Source organism: Pelophylax lessonae (genome assembly GCF_965119305.1).
Source record: "Pelophylax lessonae genome assembly, chromosome: 3".
NCBI lineage: Eukaryota > Metazoa > Chordata > Amphibia > Anura > Ranidae > Pelophylax > Pelophylax lessonae.
In genome coordinates, this window is record NC_138770.1 from 381,932,513 (window position 1) to 381,955,382 (window position 22,870).

Genomic DNA, 22,870 nt, shown 5'->3' on the forward strand with positions numbered 1-22,870 from the left:
GGAGAGAAACTGTCATGGTGACTGAGGAGGGGATGTGTCATGTCGTTGAGATGTCATCGTCATCTGTGCTTCTGCACACTGCTGTCAGTGTCACTGTGAGAGTCAATTTTATGTGTATGCGCCTCCCCATTCTAATTTCTTGCCCTCTTGAGTCCTGTCCCTGAGCTACTTACTTACTATATTAAAAGTAAAATAGGAAAAATGTTTGTACCTTTTTTGGAAATGCCAGTAAAAACTTGGCTGTGCCAGTATATTTTGTGTGTTATGTCAGTAAATTTCAATCTGGTAGGTTGGCAACTCTGATGGGCACCCTTAAGGCTAAACTCCAGCCATACAAAAAAATACACATTTGAAATGTAGATAGGGCATATGTTTAACAAATTAATGTTTTTTCATTTCTGTCCATCAGGTTCCTGAGAATTACACAGCCCTGCCAGACTTTACAGAGAGGTTGGTGACCTCATGTTTCTCCACTGCAGTTACAGCATTACAAATAGGTCACCTTCCTGCCTCCAGCCTTAGATTGGACCTTGAAGATGTCACAGCAGAATGATAAACTCATTCCTCTTATCAGCAGAATCATTGTCAGCCCAGATGCACTGGTCTCTAGTGCTGCTCTTCCAGCTTGAACTTTGCTGTATTACAGCATGATTAACCGCTTGCCGACTGCTCACAGTATATTTACTGCGGCAGTCAGCCCCTCACAGGCAGAATGACGTAGGTCTACGTCGCTCGCCTGTGAGGCTCTGGGGAGCGAGCGCGCGCCCTCGGAGGCGCGCTCCCGCTCCCGCGCGGTCACGGACCCCCCCGCGCGTGTGACCAGCGGACCCGATGTCCGCCGGTCACTCGGCGATCGGCGGGGGAGAGGGAGAATGTCAGGCAGCTTGTGTAAACAAGCCACCTGTCATTCTCCTCGGTGTAAAGACACTGATCACACGGATCTACTATGTAGATCCGTTGATCAGTGTCCTTACAGCTCAAGCCACAGCCAATCACAGTAGAAAGCACGCCCCTAGGGACACACACAGCCCCTCCCTCCCAAATAAAGTTAACCCCTTCACTACCAGTGTATTTTTACAGTAACAGTGCATATATATAGCACTGATTACTGTAGAAATGTCACTGGTACCCCCAAAAGTGTCAAAAATGTCAGTCAAGGGTCCGATCTGTCCGCCCCAATGTCGCAGTACCGCAAAAAAATCGCAGATCGCCGCCATTACACGTTAAAAAAAAAAAACAACAAAAATGACAAAAATCTTTCCCTTTGTTAGTAAACACGATAACTTTTGCGCAAACCAATCAAAATACGCTTTTTGCGATTTTTTTTACCAAACATAGGTAGCATAAAACAAATTGGCTGAAAATTTTAAAAAATTTTGATTTTTACATTTTTTTTGGGGGAATTTCATATAAAAAAATGTGAAAAATATTGTTATTTTTGCAAAATGTACGCTCTTTTTTTGTTTATAGCGCAAAAAGTAAAAATCGCACGGGTGATCAAATACCACCAAAAGAAAGCTCTGTTTGTGGGAAAAAAAGGACATCAAATTTGTTTAGGTACAGCGTCGCACGACCGCGCAATTGTCCGTTAAAGTCACGCAGTGCCGAATCGCAAAATACCCCCTGGTCGTTTAGCAGGAAAATCCTCCGGGGCTTAAGTGGTTAAACAAGCCTATGGCAAATCACATTAGGATAATTACACTAGCTACATTTAACAACACATTCATTTTTTTAAATAATTTGATGTTGTTTTATATGTGTGTCTAGTTATATAAAAGTGCAAAAAATATCTTTAAGGGTGAGCAAATTTGCCTGGGTTTGAGTAACTGATTCCTGCTCTAAATCTATGAAACCCAAACCTAACTGCAAACCCCATTAAGGTCTGGAAGGCAAATCTATTTCCTAAATTCTGTTATTTTTCAAGGCTTATAAGCAAGGTATTGTCAAAAGGGCATACGGAACTAACGTAATTTAAAATAGCAAAAAAAGTTTTCAAAATGTACAGTGGAAAGAAGACCAACCTTTTAGTGCCTCTTCAAAGATAAATTAAAAAATGACCTTGCATCCTTTAAATTACATACATGAGTTATGCCTTTAAGTAGTTTGTGGCAGTACAATTTTCACAGATGGTGTAAGTAACATCAAATTTTGGCATCAGATATTTTGGATGTGTAATTGATTTTTAACTTTTTCACTTACCTTGGCTTACATACAGTAGCAGAACCTTAATCTAATCGGGGTGCTGCTGAAAAACAAAATGCATTTTAGGTTGTTTTGGCTGCCTTTTTATCCAGCGGTAATAGGTTTGAATTGAACGTTAGAAGTAGTAGCCACAATAGATCTAATAGATATAGGAATGTTTACTCTTGAAATAAATCTAAAGCCCTCAACTTTATACAAATTGTCCAGAGGCAAAACTGTTTTATAACAAAGTTTGTAAGTTTTTTTTTTCACAGTACCAGATTGCATTTTCTTAAAAGTGTAATAAAATGTCACAACAGAACACACAAAAACATACATTGACCCCAAAATATATGATTCCTTTCCCATCTCTGTATCCCCAATTATTCTCAAAATATTCAAAACATAGACTTAAAGGGAAACTCCAGTTAAAATGACATTTTTCCTAATAACAGTATGTTAAATATCTCTATCTTTGATATTATTCATTTTCTGGCTAGCTGCTTGTGTAGCTCAGAAAGCCTTATCTAAATCATATTTTATGATGTACAATGCATCCTTACTGATGAGAGAACACTGGGAAGGAACCTATGATCAGCTCCACCCATTCTACATATGCCCACTGGCTACACAGGAACAGTGCCCCTCCCTGGAAGTGATGTCACTAGCTTTCAGTAACCACACCCACTTGCTGCTCTTGGACTCAGCAGGAAGAGGGATGAAGTCATGTGACAGCACTGACAACTGCAAAATAGAGGGAGAAAAACTGGGATTTTTTTCATTTTGACACAAAAGGCTGGACTCAGCTTACATTAATGATTGCAGGGGAGAATTTAAGGTATTAGGCTGTACTTCCACTTTAAGGTATATTTTTGCATCAACACAGTATGCAAGCAAATAGAGATGAGCCAGGTTTTATCTTGCATTAAGCCTTACAGTTTACAGTGTATTGTAAGAGACAATAGCCTCAAAAATTGTACAGTGGCTAGACAGTACAGCTCCAAAGGGCAGTGAGCAAGATAAAGTATAAGTGTATAACCACCCCAAAGTCCATCATTCTTAGCTCAAATTTGTTTAAACTAATGGTTTGAGTTCCCTCAGAGTGGGAGATTTCCAGATACATTTTTTTTCTTTCTTTTTACATATTTTTAATATTTATTTTCATATGTATATATTTTTATATTTTTCGCTCAGAATTCCAGCAATTAATAACAGCTCAGGTGATGCAAGGCGGATCAATGAGTTTTAGTCTGTAGTATGTAGATCTCTGTTTCTGTGTGTCTGTATCTCTCCTCTCAGTCTCTGCTAATTGATAATAAAAAATTGCTGGAGTTTTCAGGAGGATATTGTGAGCTCTGAGGAGAGTCCAGCTTGATCAACATATATCTTCCTGACTTATATGGAGGCACAATCACACTATTGTGATGGAGATTAATCATACAAGGTGAGAATGTGCCCACGGGGAGTTTTGTGGAGGTGTCCACTATCACACATTTGTTGCACTGAATTACATTTTTATTTAATTATTTTATGGATTTGAATATATTACTGGACTGGAGAACAGATTTATGAATGGTCAGCTGTGAGGAGTGCAGGGACTGTCCACCTTTTCACAATGTAGAGGGAAGGGCAAGCAGCAGCAAATGAAGATGGGAAGTTCTATGACTGGGCAGGCAGCCCTTTCCCAAATACAGAAATAAAAAAAATTATTAAGCAAGTCTAAAAGGAAATGTAGAGGTGCTGTCACATGAAGGTTTCAAGCCTTGCTAATGTAACAACTCCCATTTTCCCCCACCTCCACTTTCTCTTCCTTCTATCTCGCCCCCTTCCTGCTTCCCATATTCTTCTTCCTTTACCTCTTCAATCTACACCTCCTGTCCTTCATGCTTCACCTCTTCTTCCTCCACCTCCTCCCATGTGTTTAGGGAAAGAAAAGAGGCTGTAAGGAAAATGGTGCCTACAGCATCATTTATAATACATTTAGGAATAGGTGAAAGTTTCTACAGATCATAGTCTTGGCAGGCCTACATAAACTTTTTTTTACTCTTGATTACAATTTTTATAAAAGTATATTTACTGAAATTATTTACAGGTTACCTTTTAAATAATTTTTATTGCTTGATATTATTTTCTCCATAGGGCCATTTCTCCTCTGGTCAAGAAAAACACAGATAAGAACAGTAATGCAAACTGGGTAAGACAAATGTCAGCAGGGAAGGGGGACCCAACTGCAATTTGTGGGGCTGCCACATTTAGCGGAAAACTAGTTTTTATCCACCGTAGTCCTTGCTAGCCTTATCCTTTTCCATGGACAACAGGGGAAGGGCAGACAGCAGCGATGGGCATGTTTCTCAAAAAAATTTCCACTAAAATTAGTTTTTTATTTTCTTTATACAGTATTTAGAGATTTACTTTTTTTAATATGTTTTTTGTTTCTATGTAAAGCATTTCTTGCACTGGCTAAGTAAATATTGACAGGAATGGCAATGCTGGCAATGCTGTAAATAAATGCTTACAAGTGATCATATCCATAGACTGCTAGGTGTCAAGGATGTACCATTGGCAAGAGGTGGCCCAATATGCACTTGCAGTAAAAGCCTGCCCTAGGCACTTGTCAAATCTGAGAGGGTCTTTAGAGCAGTGGGGAGATCTGTGACTGTGCAAAGTTGACTTTTAATAAAATTAATCAGACCTAGAATCGAGCCACTGCTTAATACTGATATAAAACATATAAGAGTCACTGTTTGGACACTTTGTGCATTAGGGTAACAACACTCTTGGGGCGCATGCGTGGCGCGGAGCTGGAAGGTCACTAGCGGCTCAGCTCCGTCGGAGGGGGGAGAGACAGGCGGCTTTCCCGGGGCCAGATCGAACATTTTTACAGCACAAAGTACCAGCACCCCCGTGGGAACACTCCGTGCATGCCTTCAGCTAAAAAAAACAATCGGGGTCGCCCTAAAAAACGCTCCCTGACAACATATCTCCTCCGCACTAAGGAAACCACCAAGATGACCAAAGATGGCGCCCAGGCCTGCTCTCAGCAGCATGCAGACACCGCTTCACCGCCTCCTTCCGCTACATCTCCTGCAGCAGACCGTGAGTACGCTAATAGCATATCTAAGGCTGATTTGGATGCTAGTCTCACGGCGATGTACAACAAACTGGCAGACAAATTCCAGATAGAGATTGATAAATCGACTAATACATTGTCATCAGAAATAGCTGCCTTAGGGGGCCCGCACTGATTTACTTGAGGCAAAACATGACGAACTGGCCATTGCACATAATGATCTCAGGAAGGATTTTGAGCTCCTGTCTGACAATTACGATTTATTGCAATCTCAGATAAACCTGCAGCTGCCTTCTTGTGTGATAGAATCCACAGAGCCCTGCGCCCTAAACCCCCCCCTGACAAGCCCCCAAGGGACGTGGTACTATGCCTTAAAGACTTCTTGGTTAAAGAGGACATTCTGCGCATATCCAGGAACACCCCAAATATTATGATGGAAGGCACTAGGATTCAAATCTTTCCGGATATATCGCAGGCCACCCTTGAGAAGCGGCGTGGTATGAAATAGGTCACCACCATTTTGCAGACAGCCAGGATTCGTTACAGATGGGGATTCCCCTTTAAGCTTACAGTGCCCCATAATGGCTCTGTTTATGTGGTTTACAACCTGACACAAGGAAAAGAACTGCTTATCAAATTGGGCCTGATGAACGCTGCACCTGAAGCCCGACCGCAAACCACTCCAAGACCCTCACCTGTGTGGTCTACTCCAGCTACAAGAAGGGATCAATGCAGATGGCGAAACCCCTTTAGAGATGGTCCCTTTTAATCATCTAAAATACCAAATATGAGGCTTTTTATTTTTTTTTTTATTTTCCTCTCGCTGTCATGCATGTATGGGAACAAGCGGGAACACCTGTGGTGCCTCTGAGGTCTATTATAGGTACTTACCGCTGATATGAGACCTATCATATTATGATGGGTTCCAATGTGCCTATGATACTCCTCAGCACATTAATTCTTTGTTATATTATACTGATGGTTGAAATCTTTAGATTTCTATGCTTATAACTCACAAGTGCCTTTCTCTCCCCCCCCCTTGCTGGTTTGCAGACTTGTATAAAGTACTCAAAATTTCTACTTGAGTAAAAGTACAAGTGCTCGATCAAAAAGTGACTTAAGTAGAAGTGGAAGTGCTCGCAGAAAAAGTTACTTAAGTGGAAGTACTAAAGTATTCAACATTTTTTTTACTTAAGTATTGCAAGTAGTTTTTTCAAAAAAATTGCTACTTAAGTACTAAAAGTAAAAAGTACCAGTAGTTTTGAAAAAATAATTCTACTCAAGTACTGAAAGTAGAAGTAGAAGTACTGTGTTATGTAGTTATTAAAGAAAGAAGTCAAAAGTTTGAACATCATATTGTTTTTTATTATTTCAAATGATTTATTCAAATGATTAACCTAAAGGACAATCACAATTCCTTAGGCTGTAACTTTTTGTAAACAAAAACAGATAAAATATGTCCCTCCCTTCCCCTTTTAAAGCCAGGGGTGGTCTCCTTCCTGAGCTTCCTCACTCTCACAGCCAGGCAGATCACTTGAAGTTGAAGGGCCAGGGGTGGAAGGTGGTGTTTTTGGTTCGTCCATCTTTTCAGCTGATCAAAAGGCAGAACAGGAGCATGCACAGTCTTCTTAATCGCGGTTTGATTTGATTTGCTCAATTGATGATGATGTGCCAGGCCAGCTTCATCAAACCTACAACGCTTAAAGTGAAAAATGCATCAAAAACTACTAACAGTGGCTGTGCTAAAAATGCTAATAAAGTGCCTGCAATTTTATATATATATTCTTCTTGTATTCAAAATCATCGCCCACAGTATCAAAAATAAAGTGACATGTCTGTGCTAAATGCAGTGCAAATTATTCCCACAATGTAAATTTAATTCATATAAAATATATATGACAATACCACAATAAAATAAGTTGTGATTGTGAATAAGTTAGGTGCAAGTTTAAGTGTGTAAACTAAACTTTATAATGAAAAGTCCATAACTGAATTCCAGTGTGCAATCTAAGAAGTGCTTGTCACTTGCTGTCAGATGCTTCCACCTTTCTTCTGTGATCTGCTCAAGTAAAGTGGTGGACTGGATAGCCTCTCTCTCTGCCTCTCACCTTAGTAGCACTGGCACTGCACTGGTTCAAAAAGCTGTCTATATTATTTTCATTATAAGAACTTGTCAGAACATGCTTCCACCACCTGTCCTTCACACCAGTAGTGCTCATTTGCTTTGCTCAAGTCAAGTGCCACTGCCAGTGGCCACTGCAGTGAAGGCACAGCCGCACAGGCAGAGGCAGGCCGCAGGAAGCACAGGCACCACCACAACACAACACTTATGGTCCATGGACCATGGATGGTCGGATAATCATCATAGCCGTCAGTCTCACTCTTCTTGGTTCAAAAAAGCCACCCATGACCCGTGTGTATATAATATATTAATATTTTATATTGATTATTTGATTCTCAAATGGCACATTTGCCATGGCAAGGATTAGGCCCTCTCCACGGTCCACCTCACTCACCTCATAGAGAAGAAGATGAGATAACGAAGAAAATGCTCCGAGTCCTGCTCCCACGTCCCGCCGCCCGTGTCACAACTCCTCTCAGTAAGGGCCCTAAGGGGTGGAGTCTGAGTGACACACAACACGTTTAGAGGCGGAGACCTCGAGCGGGAAGACGGCAGCATGGCTCCTCCAGTGCGGTCTTAACTTGATGATCTTGACAGTGATTCCGTGGGCCACGGCGCGAGCGAGGCTGTGGGATTGATTGAATTGAGTTGTGCTGTCTACTGCTACACGCTACCTACTACTAAATTGTGAGTCAGTATATTTTATTTCATTTTTATATATAAAAGCAGTATTGTTGAGCACTACTAGCCACTAGATCTCCTGGCTGTCACTTTGTCACATGTTGGGAAATCACAGCGGCTCGGCTCCAGAAGTGGCGGGTGTCCCCGTCATCCTGCCAGGGCCGCCAAGAAGTTCATTACCTAATCTTAAGTTATTAATATCTTATGAGGAGAGGACCTATGGGATTGAGAATTGAAATAATTAAATATATATGGCTTTTTGAACCAGAGCAGTCAGTGCCAGTGCCACCCAGACGCTATCCACCAGTGCCACCACCATTAAGTGTGTTGGTCGGTCACTCGAGCACTGAAGGAGGTGGAAGCATCTGACAAGAGAAGTCACACTTTAGATTTGCACACTGGAATTCATTTATGGACTTTTCGTTATAGATAGGTTTACACACTTCAACTTGTTGCACGCACCTGACCTAACTTATTTCATAACTTATTTTATTGTGATTTATTGTCATATTTTATATGAATTGAATTTACTGTTACATTGTGGGAATAATTATTTTCACTGCATTTAGGCTTTAGCACATTCATGTCACTTTATTTTTGATACTGTGTGGAGTGTGGGCAGGGCACTGGGGGCAACGATGATATTATATCGATTGCACAGGCACTTTATTCGCACAGCCAAGTTGTGTGTGTTAGTAGTTTCTTGATGCACTTTAAGCGCTGTAGCACAATTTATTTGTTTGTTTCATATTTTCTTTTTATTGGAAAGATTTGGTATAGCAGCTTTTATTATACACAGCCTTTATTTTCATATGCGCTGATTTACAAATGACATTATACACATTTTTTTGAGCTTTATGCAACCTGCCATCTACTGTTCTGGCAGTGGTAATTTTTTTTTAAAAGTAACGAGTAACTATGCAGCACAAAAAGAAAATACTTGAGTAGAAGTATCGAAATCATCGAAAAAATGTAGTGAAGTAAAAGTAGAAGTAGGAGAAAAAAATTCTACTCTAGGAAAGTACAGATACCGCATTTCGGTACTTAAGTACAGTAGTGAAGTAGTTCTACTTCGTTACTATACATCTCTGCTGGTTTGTCCCCCATGTACCTTTTCGTGGGTGCCCGCGCCCTCAGCAGGAGCAATTTGGTGTCCTGCCGCTGGTTCCTATGGTTCCGGGGGCGCTGGACCCTACGAATGGCGTCTGGACTTAATCGTCCGGTGTTTTGTTGTATTTTTGATGGGTTTACTTGAGTTGCCCGTCTCCCTGAGATGTTCTTTACGCCTTAGAGTCTTTAGGACTCCTGTTGGTATTGGTTTTTTTTTGATACCACAAAAATTTTGTTTTTTGAAAAATAGAAAGTCATCCACTCAGATCATTATAATCTTTTTACTGACTCCTCAGTCAGTTGACCTGTTTGCGATTTCTTACTTGAAGGTTGCACCACTTCCGGTCTTGGGAATGTCTTTGCCATGCTATCATCAAAATGTTGTATTGAAGATATCACTTGTATATTGGCTTCAAACTCACTTAAGGATTTGTTTCAGTAATTGGGCTCAGTCTCCACTATCTTTTCTACTGATTATCAGGTTATATAGATTTTTCCTCCTCATTGATGATGGGTCTTAAAATAATTTCACATAATGTTCAGGGTTTTAATTCCCCAAATAAAAGACATAAAGCATTTAGACATTATAAAAGAATAGATGCTGATATAATTCTCCTGCAGGAAACGCACTTTGCCACAGACAAACACCCTAAATTTTTTGACAAGTCATTTAGGCAATTTCACTATTCTACTTTTCAAAACAAGGCAAGAGGAGTAGCTATCTTCATCCGTAACAACATTATTTTTGATGTATCCTCTATATATACTGATCCGGATAGTAGATTCCTGATCCTCAAAGGTAATATAGCGGGTAAATCATTTACAGTTGCCTCTCTTTACGCTCCTAATGAAGCTCAGGCTACATTTTTTAAACACTTCTTTGAGATTCTAGGTAGATATACATCGCCCCATATGGTTGTTGGTGGGGACTTAAATCTGTCCGCTCACCCTTCTCTGGATAGGAGTAGAGTTACACCCTCTTCCAAGGCCTTCCCCAAGACACTAACCAGGGTTCTTTGTGATTTCCAACTGATTGACGCCTGGAGAGCACATAATGTAGGTATTAAAGAGTTCACTTTTTACTCCCACCCCCATGAAAGGGCGGCCAGACTGGACTATATTTTTAGCACACCAGTTTTACTGGCTAACTCCTCGGATGCTAGGGTACACATCTGCCCTTGGTCGGACCATAAAATCGTGTCATTCGAGTCTTGCGGGGTAGGTTTAAAGAGCTCAACATTTAATTGGAGACTTAATGATTCTTTGCTGAATGACCCCACATTTACTTCTCAGATGGCATCCTCCTTGGAGGAATATTTTAGTATAAACGAAAATGATGATACCCCCACATCAACAGTTTGGATAGCACATAAAGCGGTAATTAGAGGTAAGATTATTGCCCTTGCTTCAGCCAAAAATAAAGCTAGACTAACCGACATAAAATCCCTTACTAGAGAGTTAAATAGGTTATACAATTTACATAATCAGGCTCCCTCCTCAGACTTGATGGATTTGATCTCCACCAAGAGACGTGCCCTTGACGAGATTTTATCTGGTGATACTGAAAAGGTCCTCAGGTGGTCCAAGGCAACATTTATGCTTAATAGTAATACCATGTCTACGATGTTCGCTAAAAACTTACGCAAGATTCCAAACCCTCCCATATCTATAAGCTTAGAAGGCAGGATGGTAAGATGGTTTCTCATCCTGATGAAGTATTGAAGATTTTTACAAATTTTTATAAAGATCTGCTATCAGTATCATCCGATGTATCTCTGGTTGAGTTTGATTCGTGGGTGGGGAAATTACAGATTCCCTCCCTCTCTGCTTCTCAGAGGGAGGAGTTGGAAGCTCCCTGTTCAGAGGAGGAGATCCTACACTTGATCAAATCCTTGAAATCTTCCACGGCTCCGGGCCCAGATGGATTCTCCACCTCTTACTATAAAAGTTTTGCCTCAATCCTGTCTCCTAAATTAACCAAATTATTTAACTACAAGGCGGTAATTTCCCAGAAGAAATGCTATATGCTAATATGTCACTCATCCCCAAACCCGATAAAGACCATTCTCTCCCACAAAACTTTAGGCCCATCTCGGTCATGAACAATGACTTGAAATTGTTTGGTCGCCTACTTGCTAATAGATTGGCTAAGTATATCTGCCATTTGATTAATCCTGATCAAACAGGCTTCATCCCTGGTAGGCAACTTACCGACAATATTAGGCTAGTATCTAATATAATACTTGATGCCAATATTAGCAAATCTCCCACCTGCTTGGTCATTTTAGACATCAACAAGGCATTTGACAGCGTCAGTTGGGCCTTTTTAGACCATCTGCTCCCAAGATATGGCTTCGGTGATGGATTCGTTCATGGCTTTAGGGCCCTGTATGAATCCCCACAGACGAGGATACGCCTTCCTGGATGCAACTCCGAATTTTTTCTGTTAAAAAGGGGTACCAGGCAGGGGTGCCCCCTCTCCCCTCTTTTGTTTGCCCTGGCAATTGAACCTTTAGCAATCTCTATCAGAAACAATGTCAAGATTAGTGGCTACTATAAGGAGGGAAAGGAGTTCAAACTTAGCCTTTACGCTGATGATGTCCTTCTTTTTTTGTCCCACCCTCATATATCTCTTCCCAGGGGCGTAACTACAGGGGTTGCAGGGGTTGCAATCGCTACCGGGCCCCATGCTCCATTGGGCCCGGTAGCAAAACAGTGGGTGAACCTCTAGGATCTCAAAGGTCACACTTGCGACCGGGCCCTGGCATTTCACCACTGTGGGGAGGCCCCAAGATTGCAGGAAGGTGGCCCACTGCAGAACTTGTGAAAGGATCCTGATGCGGGACCATAATAAAAGGCCATGCAATGAGAGTAAAGAGCCCCAGGATTAGTGGGAAGAGCCCCGGGCTTGAAGGGAAGGGTCCCGGCCAGGGGTCTGGGGGGCCCTTCATGGTTTCTTGCATCGGGGCCCTGAAGGTTCTAGTTACGCCTCTGTCTCTTCCCCAACTATTAGTGGAACTACAACAATTTAGCTCAATCTCAGGTTTAGGAGTTAACCTCTCCAAATGTTCCCTCATGCCAATCAACCTCCCGAATTGGATGCAGATTTCCATCAGAGAACGATTTTCATTTGCTTGGTGCCCGAGATCATTCAAGTATTTGGGGGTGCATATTACCCCTCACTATGATTCTCTGTTCTTGCTGAATTTCCCTAATATGTTCAAAAAACTGACACTAATATTAAAAACCTGGTCTACTTACCATATCTCTCTTCTGGGTAGAGTCTTGGCGGTGAAGATGATTGTGCTCCCTAAGTTGTTATTTCTTTTCCGTGCCCTCCCAATCAATGTTCCAAAGACACATATTTTGTCATTTCAGAGAGAGATTTCAAAATTTATTTGGTGTGGAAAGAAATCTAGATATAATAAACAGGTTTTACATGCCCCTCAATCACAAGGTGGTCTGGGTCTCCCTGACCTTTGGCTTTATTACCTCTCAGCCAAGCTCCAACAGTTGGCACAGTGGTGTTCCAAGGATGATAGTGTCCCTTGGTTGGATTTTGAACAGGCTTCTGCTGCCCCATGCACGTTGGAGGCCATACTTTGGGACACCCCGAGGCCACCTCGGTACAAAACATTCCCCAACAAAATTATTAATCATTTACTTCAACTATGGTTTAAGCTGAAGACCCCCTTAGAAATGGTATCCCGAACCTCACCTCTGACCTCCTTCATGAACTATTTGGGCTCTCCCTCTTTTCCATTAGAGGAAACAGACCTGGAACCTTGGATATCCAGAGACCTGGTTTCTCTTAAAACCATCACAGTTTGTAATACCCTCTGCACCTTTGACCAACTTACTCAACTGCACAATATTCCCAGCTCTGAACAGGGCCATTATTTAACTATAATTGAATTTTTTCGCTCAAAAGGCACCTTATCACTGAACCTACCATTTACTGTGTTTGAGAACATTTGCTCCTCCTCTCCCAGAGGAAAGGGTATTATCTCTTCATTGTACTCACATTTGGTTGATGTCTCTCTTCCTGAGAAGCAGGGGTATATGATTAAATGGGAAAGAGACCTAGGTTGTGTTTTTTCACCTCTAGAATGGAATAATATGTGGAGTAATCTACGCAAATGTTCTCGTTCTAGCGCCTGCAGGGAATCCCCCCTTAAACTTTTTACTAGATGGTATTTAACCCCCTCTTTAATCCACTTTTTTTTACTAATCGGTTCCTTCTTCTTGCTTTAGGGGTTGTGCTGAAGAAGGTACTCTGCTTCATCTCTTCTGGGACTGTTGTGTTCTGCGTCCCATTTGGGATCAAGCTCAAAAGCTCATTTCAAAAATTGTTGGATCTAATTTTTCCCTCTCACCCAAAGTTTGTTTACTTTTTATGAAAATTCCTGATGTTCCAACCCAAACAGGGAGACTAATCCATACTTTAATGTGCTCCATTCATTGGATGGTAGCTCTTAATTGGAGGTCAGATACTCTGATATGGTCCCAGGTTCTATCCTGAATGGAAAGTATTAAGCTGTCAGAAAAGGTTTTTCATTCTGTACATAACTCGATAGCAGTATTTCAGGCCAAATGGTGCGCATGGGACTCCAATGTTTGAACTCTTTCGGTGCCGTTGTCATTATGTCTATTTTCCTTGTTATCTCTGTTTGCAGATCCTGATTTGTAATATCTTCATTATGAGATGCAACCATTGTGTATCACTAAAATATTCCTTTTTTCTGACAATATGTTGAAAATGATCTGTACTGTTTTTCATGACTTTCTAATAAAAATCTTTTGAAAACAAAAGGGTAACAACACTCTTGTCAAGTGCTTTTTCCACAGGAAACTAAAAGTTTAAGCAATATCCACAGTTATCACCAAGTCCCCCTCACCTCAAAGTAAAATTGACTTGCAAGCAATTTAAAAATAATCTGTTGCTAAATAATAAATAAATATAAATACTCCATGCTTCTGACACTTTCAGAAGTAAAAGAATAAGAATGCAATCTAGTCAATTTAGGGGGCATTTTCTTGCATGACTTTGGGTGTACAGCTATCTCAGGAAGCAGTGGTAAGGTACAGTGATGGCACCTAAACTGAACAGGAAAGAAATCATAATCAAATCAATATTTGGTGTGACCACCCTTTGCCTTCAAAACAGCATCAACACTTTTAGGTATACTTGCACATAGTTTTTGAAGTAACTCGGCATGTAGATTGTTTCAAACATCTTGGAGAATTAACCGAAGATAAGATCTTCTGTGGATGTAGGCTGTTGAGATCAGAGCTTTGTGGGGGCCAAATCATCACTTCCAGGATTCCTTGTTCTTCTTTACCCTTAAGATGGTTTTGAAGGACATTGGCCATATGTTTGGGGTCATTTTGCTGCTACAGAATAAATTTGGGACCAATCACACGCCTCCCTGATGGTATGGCATGATGAATATGTATCTGCCTGTAGGAAGGAAGGAGCGTTGTGCGCATGCTCCGAAACGCGTTACGTCATCATAGGTGGACAAGCCGCTCACCGCTGTTGCTGGACTGATCCTGCTCCCCCATTGGACTCTATCGAGGCGGCGTCATCTCCCGGCTGCTGGTTCGGCTGTGAGGAAGAGAGCGCCATGCCATGGGGTTGAGAGAATAACAGGAGAAGCCCACACATTACCTACATGTAAGTGTGCTATATTGTTGTTTAATAAATCGTGGTTGTATTACTGAGTGGCGCCTGTCCTTTCTAATTGCAGGGATCAGAAGAAGCTTACCAATTTTAATGTCTACTTTATATATGGGATTCATAATTATTTTGTTAAAGTGTCTCCACTTTATATTGTAATGCAGGCAGAAGTCAAATGTAGAAGCCTAGGACCATACGGACCGAACTAACAGTGACAAATTCCTATACCAAAACAGTAGTGGCATCTATCTATCTATCTATCTATCTATCTATCTATCTATCTATCTATCTATCTATCTATCTATCTATCTATCTATCTATCTATCTATCTATCTATCTATCTATCTATCTATCTATCTATCTATCTATCTATCTATCTATCTATCTATCTATCTATCTATCTATCTATCTATCTATCTATCTATCTATCTATCTATCTATCTATCTATCTATCTATCTATCTATCTATCTATCTATCTATCTATCTATCTATCATAAAACACAGGGTTAGTGGTATACATTTTGAGCACAATTTATCATTATGAAGCTTTTTCATTTAGACTAAAGCACCAGTGTCATGAAGTCACTTTTCCACTATCCTGAAAGCCCCACTTATGACAACAACACAAAACTGCAGGTCAATACCTAAATTAACCTTTGAGACCTCTATCAGTTGCCCACTGTACCTTCTTCGTGGAGATCAAGGCTGTATTATAGCAGGGCAAAGTTTTTGTTGAAATTATTTTAATGATTATATCTCTTCTATAATGATTGAAGGAGATTGCTGTAGAAGGTTGCTTTCAATACCTAGATAGTGGCAGTAAGTGTATATAAGATGAAATGAAGCTTTTGTCTTGAACTACATTAGAAATAGTCTTAAACTCCTCCTCACTTATTTAACAAATGGCCTGTCATGATGAAATCTCTAAGCCCTTTTTCAAGAACAATAATTATAGCTTGTTAGGTGAAAGCTCATTTGAAGTCTCAATTTTCTTGAGTATGGAGCCCTTGTTGGGAGAGCCAGGTGTGCGGTAAAGGTTGCAGCTAGTGCCTGTAGTGTGAGGTTGAAACTCAACTGGCATGTTGCAAGTCTTTGATTCTTCTTTTGCTTAAGAGGTAGCAGTTGTCTTGACAGTAGAAATAAAGCTTCATCATAGCACTTTGATGCACATAATGGCTAAAGGAAATTCAAAGCAGTATAGCAAAATGATATGTGTTTAAAATTATGAACAAAGTGAAGACTGTCATCTTTTGGTCCTGTAAAAGCATTTCACAATGATTATGGCATACTAACGCTATATCTATCTATGTATAAAGAGAGAAAGAAAGAAAGAAAGAGAGAGAGTGAAAAGGACAGAGAGAAAACGATGCTGCAACATGTTTAATTATTTTCACACTGTGAATGCATCAGTAACAGAAATAAAGAAATTATTTAGAATTCAATCCTTTGCCATTTTGTGCAAATTGCTTTTGTAATTTTTTTTGTCTTTTTTTACCTTTTGTTTATTGTTATTGTCTTTATGCTGAACATTAAAATTAAAAATATACAAAACACAACTGTTATATATGACTCTATCCTACTTTATTATACAGTATATTCAATTAATCGATTTAACCTTTTGAAGTATTTTTTCTATGTGTGGCTCCATGTCTTGTACTCTGATTGGTTAAGCAGTTTATTTGTTTAATGGGAACTTTTTCTATAAGTGAATAAATGTAATGAGGCATGATTTTCATACCTCCTCTGTCAAATGCTCTGTGGAATTGTAATTTAGATTTTTTAAAGGTTTTGCTAAAGCCAAAGTTTAGGCGTTGCTTTTTTGCATAGTAACATTGGTCCAGTTTGGACTAATGTAAGTATGCATGTACCATACCTCTGTGGAAGCCAGAAATCACTATAGTAGGCACTCCTACTGCACTGATTACTGCTGGCTTTTGGGCGCTGTGCTGAGCAGCTGCCCAACTGCATAGTGAAAACAGGGAGTTGGTTGCTCAATCGGCACAGGCAACATTCATAGAATTAATGTCTCCACCTCATCCAATCAGAGAAGGGTTTGAGAGGGAGACCCAAAAGCTAGTGGCAATTACTGTAGAAGTGGTGTCTCTTACAGTTATTTCCAGCTTCCATCGTGATTGGCCAGGTATGGCACATGCATATTTACAATGGTCCAAGCTGGACAAATGTCACTTTGCAAAAAAAGCCACACATGGAATTCAGCTTTCAAACTAAAACGATGAACTCTTAATAAAATGTTCTACTCCACATATGATCAGACACTCCCCACTTTCTAGAGACTTGAATTAGAAAAAAAAATACTATGCAAATAATTTGTCCCTTAGGTAATCAATAAAATAAATAACATTTGTATTTTCCAAAGATGAATAAATCTGACACTATGATTTATCATTTCTTTACTGAGTTCCCAAAACTGAACAAAAAGCATACACAAAACAGACCTACAATAGCGTAGCACAATTATGCTGCTACAAATCCACTCACCTAAAGATTATTACCTTAAAGTATAACATTTACATAAGCAAACACTACATTACACGCCACATGCACAATTCAAACTCTCCTCGATGAAGTTTGTTATTGGTTGACTTCGTCAGGGGTTGCACCTTAAGTCAGTGTTTCTCAACTCCGGTCCTCAGGGCACACTAACAGGCCAGGTTTGCAGGAAAACTGAAATACATCACAGGTGATATAATTTGCTTCTCAGTGATTGCAGATTCTAGTCTGCATCTCCCCAAGGTAATACTTAAAATCTGGCCTGCTAGTGTGCCCTGAGGACCGGAGTTGAGAAACACTGCCTTAAGTCACTGAAATTATTCCTAAAGCGTGTTGGAAGTGAAAAGTTAAGGTCAAAACTTTTTTTTTTGGATAGAGTAGGGGACGTTTTTTTTTCCATTTGTATTTTCAGTCACTTCCTGTCCTGTAGACTCAACAGTCAGTGAAAGGTTATCTTTTTAATGTGAGGAAAACACCTTCAGGATGGAGAAAGATCGGGGAGTCCTGGTAGAAGACAGACTGAACAAACGCATGCAATGTCAAGCTGCCGCAAGCAAAGGCAGCAGACTATTAGCATGCATAAAAAAGAAATAGGGATAAAACTATAATCCTGCCACTTTATAAAACTTCGGTGCGGTCACATCTGGAGTATTTCATCCAGTTATGATCATCAGTTCTCAGGAAAGATGTGCTGAAACTGGGAAGAGTCCAGAGAAGGGCAACAAAATGAACAAGGGGACTGGAGGAACTCAATTACAAGGAGGGACTACAAGCATTAAACCTATTATCCCTGGAGAAGAGATTCTGGAGAGGAGATGGTGATGGTAATCCCAGTGTAGGAAGGGAACAATTCAGTTTCAAGGAGTGTAAGAAGACACAGGGCCACACAATGAAACTGGAGGAGTAGCGATTTAGCCTTAAGCTGCGTCATAGGTTTTTCACTGTCAGAGCGATAATGATGTGAAACTCTCTTCCACAATTGGTGGTGTCAGCGGGAAGTATTGATCATTTTAAAAGACTATTGGACATGCATCCTATTAAACACAACATACAGGGATATAGGAAATGATTGTCAACATTGACATTGACATAGTCAGAGCTAGAGCAAAGCTGATGTTACATGCTGATTGAGGAGCCCTGGCTCTGACTCAGCAGTGGTAGTGTTGGACCTCTGCAAAGAGACCACTGCTTTCAAACAGAGAGCAAAGGCCAGCATGCTGACAGGAGACAGGCCTTTCTACTCAGCTTGTGACTGTTTTCTAAAGAAAACAAATTGTGAGACTTTGCACACCTTTTGTTTTGATGCACATGGAATGTATTTATCTGATTAAATAGAAAGTTAAGTTGGGCTTTACCTCTTTCAGTGCTCCCATGTATGTCATACAACAGTTACTTCAGGGGGTTTTACACACAGTGGTTTTTAAATGTGACCGTTGGCTGTCGGATGGAAACGATGCTGCACATCCCTGTTCCTGGACTCTGCACACTCATCATGGTGGTTGCCATCTGGTAGAGGGGAGGAAGATCAGCACATGGACGTATAACACGTCATTTCCGCGGAGCCAGTGTACCCGTTTTCAGCCAGTATGGCAGGGGAAGAATGTAATACAGTGCAGTGTGCACTCCATTACATTCATTGAAAGACAGGTGAAGCATCAGGGGTCTTTTAGACCCCTCATCTCTCATTAAAGAGAACCTGTTGTCAAAAAATTGCATCACACAGGAGACTTTTTGTCCACTAGAAGATGAAAAATAAAAAAACTTGAAAATGTGTTAAAAAAGTAAAGTTACACTTAAGCACTTTAAGTCCCCCCCAATTTCTTGAGTCCTCCCCACCCCCACATACATGGTCGTACAAACGTAAATACATGCATCGAGGGAGACTACATGTGAAAAAGTGAAAATGTAGATTGCACTACACATGTTACATATTGCTGTGCATGTCAGAGTAAAATCAATAATTCCAGACCCATTATTCATAGGTAACTCTGAACTGATGACCTGTAGAAGCTTTTAAAGTGCTACCAATGAAAAATATAGGGTACTAAAGTTTGTCGCTCTTTCACAGTTGCATGCAATTATAAGGTTTGTTATGTTGGGTAGCTATTCATTTGGCACAATCTCATCTTCTATATTTTACCAAAAAAGTGAGTCATTTATTGTGTTTGTGTTCCCTAAAATTTACTTTTGTTTTGTTTTTTCTTTTTGCTGACATTTTGTGTTTCCTAAACCATTGCACCAATATTAGAATTATTACTGTCTAGGGTGCCTGTTTTGAGAAAATGTACACTGATCAGCCATAAGCACTGATAGGTTAATTGAATAACCTTGACTAAGTCATTACAATGGCATCAGAAAGTCAGTAAGATATATTAGGCAGCAAGTGAGCATGTTGTTTATGAGGTTGATGTGATGAAAGCAAAAAAAAAATGGGCAACGCAGCTTGTTGTGTATGGGGCTGTATAGCTGCAGACTAGTCGGGTGGCAATGTTAACCTGTGTCCACAGCCAACAGTGCCTACAATGGGCATGAGAACATCAGAACTGGATAAGAAAGCAATGGAAGAAGGTGTCCTGTTATGATGAATCATGTTTTCTTTTACATCATGTAAATGTGTTCCTTACTTGGGTAAGAGATGGCACCAGGATGCAGTATGGGAAGATAGCGGTGTGATGGCAGCATGATGTTTTGGACAATATTCTGCTGGAAAACCTTGGGTCTTGCTATTCATGTGGATGTTACATGACATGTTCCACCTAGCTAAACATTGTTGCTGATCTAGTACATTCCTTCATTGAAATTGTATTTTCTGATGGTAGTGGCCTCTTTAAGCAGGATAATGTGCCCTGCCACACTACAAAAATGGTTTGAGGAACACTACAACTAGTTTGAGGTGTTGGCTTTGCCTCCAATTTCTCCACGATCTCAATCCAATTAAGCATCTGTGGAACGTGCTGGAAAAAAAAGTCAGATCCATGGAGGCCACACCTAGCAACTTTTAGGACTTAAAGGATCTGCTACTGACAGCTTGATGCCAGATACCACTGATGCTTCAGAGGTATAATGGTGTCCATGCCTCGATCGGTCAGGGCTGTTTTGGCAGCACAGTGGGGGGGGCCTACTCAATGTTAGGTGGGTAGTCTTAAACTTACACCTGATTGGTTTACAATGTTTGGGGTTTTATGTAATCTTCAGGCCTAAAATGAGTTTTTTTTAGACATGTGTGCAAAAAATAAAAAAAAACCCTCAGGGAAAGGATTAAAGGTTCATTTTATATAATTGGCTTTCATCCAAGTCTATCGATGGAAGTTACATGGATGTGGGGGCATCTCGCTCTGCCTACTTATAAATTTAATATTTCTATTATTTTTCTTCAAAATACCACTGACCCTTTTCTCTATCCAACTAGACATCCAAATACTACATCATATCATATATTTCTCAGAATATATATAGAGGACAGGAAGAGGGAAGAATGTGTATGGGGGGGGGGGGGGGGGTTGGGTGATTTTGTTATCTTTTTTTATTGTGTATGATGTGGTAAGAATAAGTCTATGGGAGTTTGATTACTTTTTTTTGTAATTTTAATAATGTATTCAATAAAATGTTTTATACATTATACTTTTGGTATGTATGACATCCCTCTAAAAGTGGTTGTAGGATAGTATTTTTTCAGCAAAATGAGACCTCCGAGTAGGAATAAATATTTTACCATCCTTCAAAAGTTAGATTTTTCAAATCTTACTTAATGTTCAATTTATGGATCCTCACTCATAAATAAAATACATTCCTGCAAAATCAGTAATGCAGTTGATGCCATTATGATCAACCAGCCTAAAGTCTTCAAATTACATTACATTATGTGTTTATTATGTGTATACTTTGTGTACATGAATTAAGATATGGCAACAGGTTTCATAGTACTAATGAGCTTATTTTGTAAATTTTATATGAAGAAGGGTGCAAAATGCAGAACCAATAGCAACCAGAATCCACCTTGTACTGGTCTGATCTAGGTAAAAATAATTCTCATTAATTGATTATCACAATTTGCTCTTAAAGCATACCTCCCAACCGTCCTGGATTTGCCAGGATTATCCTGGAATTTGATGTGTGCCCCAGAGAGTGACACCCTGTCAGGGGAGGCAGGTGAGACTCTGAGGTCACAAATTTGGGGAGTATGTAGTTGAAGTCCTATCCCACCACTGGTTTAAAAATTTGGGGCTCCTAGGACTTATGGTTTTGATGATACGAGGCTCCTTGCACAGCCTGTCAGAAACTACATCTAGCGCGGCCAGTATAAATACAAGCTGGCACACACTGTTTGCAGCAGACGACAGGATGAGCTCACAGTGCCTCTGACTTCCTGTCAGAGGTACTGAGCTCAATGGACAGTTTTTAGACTTGGACCAATGGTAAAGCACCATTGGTCTAAGCTGTCCAATAAAAATGCTGCAGTGGAGGTTCTCCTCTTACTGCAGTGTCATAAAGACAAAAGCTCCCTTCCAGCCCAGCCCTCTTAACTACTTTCAGACCAGAGGATTTGGCTGCTCAATGACCAGGCCCTATTTTGTGATTTGGCACTGCGTGACTTTAACAGACAGTTGCGAGGTCCTGCAACACTGTACCCAAACGAAATTGATGTCCTTTTTTTCCCACAAATAGAGCTTTCTTTTGGTGGTATTTGATCACCTGTGCGATTTTTATTTTTTGCGCTATAGACAAAAAAAAGAGCGACAATTTTGAAAAAAAAAACAATATTTTTCACATTCTTTTATATGAAATTCTCAAAAAAAATAAAAATTTTAGGCCAATTTGATTTCTGCTACATATTTTTGGTAAAAAAAATCGCAATAAGCGTATTCTTATTGGTTTGCGCAAAAGTTATTGTGGTTACTAACTACGGGAAAGATTTATGTCATTTTTATTGTTTTTTTTTTTTTACTAGTAATGGTGGCGATCTGCAATTTTTTGCGGGACTGCAACATTGCGGGGGACAGATCGGAGCCCTAACTGACATTTTTGACACTTTTGGGGGTACCAGTGACATTACTACAGTAATCAGTGCTAAAAATATGCACTGTTACTGTAAAATGACATTGGCAGGGAAGGGGTTAACAGTACTGGTGATCAAGGGGTTAAATGTGACCCTAGGGGCGTGATACTAACTGTGGGGGAGGGGGGGCATGGCTTGTGAAGTCATCACAGAGACATGTGATCCTATATAGCAGGATCACATGACATCTGTGATCACTTCACGGAGAAGTACGGACGGCTATGTTTATATCAGCCGTCCGTCCTTCTCTGTCAGCGGTGGGAGATTGCGTGTGGCTGCGGGCCATCGGAGCCATCTGACACCCGCACTGGCTCCCCCAGTGATGAGCGGGGGCGGGAGCAAGCCTCCGGAGGCGCGCGATCGCCCCCTAGCTCCTCCCAGGCGGGCGCCGTACATGTACGGCGCTTTGCCTGTACGAGCCAGACTGCCGCAGTTCATCGGCAGCGGCTGGTCGTAAA